Source organism: Equus asinus, chromosome 5 (genome assembly GCF_041296235.1).
Source record: "Equus asinus isolate D_3611 breed Donkey chromosome 5, EquAss-T2T_v2, whole genome shotgun sequence".
NCBI lineage: Eukaryota > Metazoa > Chordata > Mammalia > Perissodactyla > Equidae > Equus > Equus asinus.
In genome coordinates this window covers 75,827,649-75,833,648 of record NC_091794.1, presented here as the reverse complement: position 1 = coordinate 75,833,648, position 6,000 = coordinate 75,827,649, and positions in this window count along the sequence as shown.

Sequence of the window (6,000 nt, the reverse complement as noted above, 5' to 3'; positions counted from 1 at the left end):
ATTGCATTCCCGTAAGATGCAGTGAGCATGAAAACTTTGCAAAAACAAAATACTTTGTGTTGACATAAAATGGTTCTAGGCTCAGATAATTACAAATGATTTTATTCTCCCTTAGTGAACGTCTGGCAACACATGCGAAAATCATGCAGGATAGGGGATAATTCTTTGTCGGGGACTCTTTGCAGGACACCAACCATCCTGGCCCGTGGTCACACCTCCATCCCAAGAAATGGATGAAGCCAAGTTCTCCCCACCGATTTCCAAAACACCTGCGGGTGGTGACACTACCCCGGTTGAAAAACACTGATTTGGAGGTTTTCTCTTGGAAACCACGCATGTGAGAGGGAAGGCGCAGACCTGTGTTGTACCTAGAGGTTGGCATTTCTTTCAGTTTTGCTTTTGATGAACAAAATGTGATACTAATCCTGCACAGTGCTTCATCTTCAGACATAAAGTGAATGAACTCGATACTAGCTACAGGTCCCCCGTTTTAAAGACTGTTCACTCAGGGCAAGCGAGGACGAGTAAGGCTGCTCTCTGTGGACATGGGCTTTCTCTCTCTCTTTTTTTTTAAGGGTGATAAGAGGGAAGAAAAGATAAGTAGGCTGCAAACATTTGAAGCAGGGCCTGGGACTTCAGAAGAGGCGTGAAGCGGGAGGCTGGGGGCCCAGGGCGACTTCCACTAGGAGGTGGAATTAAACAAGGGCTTGGAGAACAGGAAGAAAATTTTCAGGTACAAATAGGGAGAATGGGCGCTTAGCTGTGGAGGGGACGGTGGAGGCTGATAGCTGGAGTCAGGAAATTGGGGGTCTGTTCAGGGAACCCTGAGTAGTTCCATGTGGCTGGAGCAGGGGTTTGGAGGGAGGGAAGTGGACGGGTGGCTGCAGAGATTGCTGGGTGAACTGCAGAGGCCTGGAAAGGAGGAGGGAAGGGAGGAGTGGAGAGAGGGAGCAGATGTGCACCCGCATCAACCCTGCCCTCGGGGAAGGGCCTGCCCTGCGGGAACCATCCCGTACTGTGCTGTGGCTCCTTGGTGTCTGCCCCCACTAAGCTGTAGGCTCTGGGAGAGCAGGGGGACACAGTGCTCTAGGTGGGGGCCCAGCGCACACCAGTGTGGGCTCTCGACAACCCTTTGTTGAGTGAATGAATTTTTTTAAACAAATTTACACACACCCGGATCTGAGCATAGAGCCTGGGCCCCTGCAGGCTCAGGTATGGGGAGCAGAAGGCCTTTGAGGCCCAGGTGAACTCGCCTTTTCGGCCTAATGCCCAGTATTCAGGTGGCCAGAAGGATGGCTGCGAGTCCGGCCACTGGGCTCTCCCTCCACCTCACACGTGCCAAGAGGCCTTGGGCAAGTCTCCCCTTGGGGTCCTTGTATCCATTGCATGAGGGGCCTGAACCCAAAGAGGGAGCCAGGTCCTCTCTGGCCCCCATTCAAGCCTGGCTCCTTCAGGTCACCTGCTGGGAACCTGAGGTCACAGCCCAAGCAGCACTGCCCCCTGGTGGCAGCTGCCAAAAGGCAGGCGAGCCCTGGACCCTCCAAGTCTGGTGTTTGTGGCTCGGGATCTGACTCAGGTGGGCCGCTCGCTCCAGAGGGCTGAGAACGGAGCACCCTGCAGTTGGTGGTTGTCAGGGCACTCGCTCCCAGTGGTGCTGCCCCGCCCCCCACCCCATCATCACAGAGGAAAGGCCCTGGGACCACGTGAATTCCTGTGTCTTTGTGTCCGTGGGAGGGGGCGTGAGGGGGAGGGGGCGTGAGGGGGAGAGGGGCTCAGTTAATACCCTCCTCCCTCATCTTCATCATCATCACCACCACAAAGGACTCCAGCCTTAGGTTCCACAAAGCCCAGGCACATCCACTTTATCCTAAGTCCTCGCAGTACCTCTGTGGGCTTGCGCTGATCCTCTCCCATTTTGCTGATGGGAAAACTGAGATCCAGTGGCTGAGAGCCAGCCTCGCCCCTCCTCTGATCCCCCTCCCTCCCTGACCTATCCAGGGCCCACCCACCCCTAATGCTCCTCCAGAGGGCAGCCAGGGAGGTTTGCAAAATCACAGCTCCATCCAACACCATCACGCCAGCGTGCACTGACCACTAGGTCGCAGACACTTAATCCTACGGAACTTGAGTCACGTGCTCAGGGGCACACAGCTGACATCAGTGGCTCCCACAGGCTTCTTGATAAAGGACCAACTTCTAAAGTGCACAGCCAAGCAGTCCAGACCCGCTCTCACTCACCCCTCCAGCAATGGCCCTTGGCTGCGGCCTGGAGCCCTGTGCTCGGCCACGCTGACCTGCTCTCAGGCCCCGGCTGAGTGGGCTGTTTCACTGCCCTCCACCTGTGCTGCTGGTCTCCGCTGCTGGCAGAACCAGCAGTACAGCTGACAAGTGTGCTGGGCCTTGGTTTTCAAAGCATTTATACATCCACCATCTCATTAAAAGCTTATTGCAACCTGTGTCAGAGCATTTCTATTATCCCCATTCTAGAGATGAGGAGAACAAGGCTGCGAAGGAAGGGACTCCCCTGGTGACCGGCCCACCCCCCTGGCTGAGCCTGGAGAACTTCACAGGGGGCATGAAGGGTGAGGGGCTGCTCCACTGAGCTGGGGGAGCCAGGTGGGCCCTGGAAGCAATTCGTGTTTTCAGGTTTCCCTGGGAGGAGGAGACCGTTTGCTCCCAGGAGCCATCCCTCGTGGCAGCCGGGGCTGCGAATCCACGCTGCGGCCTCCTTGCTCTGCCGACACCCTGCTGTGGTCCGACTCCAGTCGGTGCTGTCCCTCCACCTCGGTGCTCACTCAGCTGTGCTTCTCTTTGTCTCCACCTGCCACTCTCTTTCATTCTCCTCTTTCTCTCTCTCCAGGACGGTCTGTCTGTCTGTCTCTGGTCTGTCTGTCTGTCTCTCCCTCCTGTCTCTCTCTCTGCTGGTCCTTCACTCTCTCTGGATCCTCACTCCGTCTTTCTGTGTGTTTATCTCTCTCATTCGCCCATCGCCTCCTGCATCCTCTCCCCCATCCTTTTTCCATCCGCGTAGCTCCCTTTCCACCTTTCCCGAGTCTTGGGGAAGAGGAGGTGGTGAGAACTAGGAAGGGACCTCTGAGAAGCCTGTGAGTCTCAACTCCTTGCCTGGGGACTTGTGTCTTCAGGCTGGAAATTTTATCCGGCCTTTTTTGTGACTGATCAGGGAGGAAGAAATGGAAAATATGAAAAAAGAAAACACAGGAACTGTTTTGCAAGCCCAGAACCTACATAAAACAGGGTTTTATAAATATTTTCTGAAAATAATTTCTTTTTACGATGCCGTAACAGTGGCTGGCCTGGCTCGCTTGGCTTGCTGGCTGCAGTGCGTACACAGCTGGAGTACCCCCACTCTCGCCCCACCCAGCCCGGCCCAGCCTGCATCCGCCCGCCTGGGTGCTTCCTCTGCCTGGCAGCCCTGGAGGTAGGGAGGAGGTGCAAGGCTCTGCTGCTCAGCTCCAGGAGCCCTGGAGCTCCCATACTCCTCAGCTCATGGAGCCCAAGGCTGGCAGGTCTAAGCTTGTTAGTTCTGTCCACCTGTAATGCAGACGTGGCCAGGGCAATCCTGCTCCAATATACCTGGGTGAGATCATTCTGGATGCCCAGCTCCGTGGCAGGAGTCCAAGCCCTCCCAGAGTTTGTGAATTCCCTGGCCCCTGGGGCTCACACTCTTGTGGTCTCGTTGACCTCCAGCTCCCTGTCATTGACCTTGAAGGCTCTGTTTCACCCCATGTCAATTTGGCAGTGAAAGTCAGCCCCTTCCGTGTTCCTGCTTGTCCCAAATCTTCACAAGCGAGGGAGAATTTACTGGAGACGGGCAGAGCAGACGGAGGCAGGGTGCTCCCGGCATCCAGGAAGATGGCGTCTGCAGCTCTTCTCCCCACCGGGGGGGGGGGGCATTGTTCCCACTTCCCTCATTTTCTTTCCGTCCTTCCTGGCTCCTCACTTCTCTTCCTTCCTTCTCTTGATTCCTTCTTTCTCTTGCCTCCTTTTCAGGAACAAAAGGACAACATTTCTCTCCCTGGGCGTAGAGAATATCTTCCCTCCACTCCTCTGAGGTGGGAGAAGGGGGTTTCCTTCCTACCTTCGCCTCCATGGAGGCAGTCTTCCAAACAAAGATGTTGCTCTTTCTCAAAGGAATTTTAGTGAATACAATTTGCTCCTTTCATGCAAATAAGGAGACTGAGGTCCAGAGAGGGGCAGAGCTTGCCCAAGGCCACACAGCAGGCAGGGCAGAGCTGGGGCTGGAGCCTTCGCCCTGGGGTGGGGTTCCTGTCTCCATCGAGAGCTCTCCTATCTCACGCCTCCCATGTCTCACTCCCTCCTTGGCAGCAGGTTTGGCTCTGGGAAGCTCTTCCTCACCTCCTGGTCGCTCCCCGCATGGGCCCAGCTCTGAGTTTGCAGTTATATAGAGAGGGCGCCTGTCTAGGTCACTCGCAGAGATTTGGGGCTGAGATGGGGTCCCCCTAAATCTAATGATTTACTCTCAGATGGGGCATCCAGTTCCTCCCCACAGAGCACTTCAGCAGGAGCCAGCTCAGAGCAAGGGGTGGGGGTGGGGCGGGGGGCGAGGCGGTGGGTGGGGGGGCCAGGGCTCCCATCAGGAGGTGCCGACAGTTGACAGTTGAGTGCACTGTGTGCAAACACCTGGTCTCCCCTCCTGCCACCAGCTGCCACAGGGAGAGCAGCGTGTCAGGACTCTGAGGAGTCCCTGGTGCCCTCAGTCACCCATTCCATTTGTCGGAGCCCCGTCCCCGGGCCACAGCTTCTTCTCCAGGGGGCACTTGAATTGAAGACTCACTCTCCCACTGAGCTGCCAGGTGAGCAGGTGACAGGAGCCTCCTTTCCTGAGAGCAGCTGGTATGTGAGGGGCAGAGAACACAGCAGGCACGGGTCACAGCAGGAATCCTCACCCCTCTCATGCCAACCCTAAGGACCATCATGGCTGGAGTGGGGGGGTTGGGTGGGGTGTGGGGGGAGCAAGGCGAGGCTTCTCTGGAGCTCCGTCCAGAGTCAGGAGGTGGAACAAACGTCTGGGTGGGCTCTAGGACAAAGAGATGCTCACTGCACTGGGCCTCAGATGGGTCCTGAGCTCACCCACCTGGCTTTGAAATGGGGGTGCAGATGCCTCCTTGCCCCCCTCACAGGCCACAGCCCCCACCTGACAGCACAGCACAGCTGAGTGGAAGTCCAGAGCATCGTCTTGGAGCTTGACTACTTGGGTTCCAATCCTGGCTCCAGCATTTACCAGCCCTGTGACTGTGGTCAAGTTACTCAACCTCTTGTGCCTCAGTCACTCTATTTGTAAAAGAGAGAGAAGGAAGGGAAGTTGTGAGAATGAAATGATGCAAGACTTATGAACACTTAGGGCATCGTCTGATACACAGGAGACGCTCAATGAACGTTAGCTCCCAGCTGCACTATTACCTTCATCTGGAGGCGGGCCCACCACGTGCGGTCCACGTGACTCTCGGTCGGAGCCAGCAAGAACTCATTACCCATGGCCAAGGCACCTCCTCTGGTGAAGGCTCTGGGCTGTCAGAATGGAGACCTCTCCTACTCCAAAATTCTCAGTGACCTGCTCCCATCCCCCCAGGTCCCAGGGGCTAAGTCTCTTCCTTGGTGGGACTTGTAGCACAGACCCCTTGTGTAGGTCCCAGCCAGCTAACGTTTGAAATATGACATGATATGATATAAAAGATATATTTTTTACCTGAAGTCTTCTCTCCTGTTCTTCCTTTCCTTCTCATTGACTCCATCACTTTTCCATGAGTACCCACTAGATGTCAAATCCTACGCTTGGGGTGACAATTCTGAGATGAACAACCATGGTCCTGGCCCCGGGAAGCCAAGCGGAGGGGCGGGCCCATTGCAGATCATTTCCGCGCAACCCAGGTGTGCAGTGAACAGGGAGCTGGGGAGCGGAGGGGAGGAGCAGCTAACTTGGCTTGAGGAGTAGGGGAAGGCTTTGTGGAGTAGACGCCC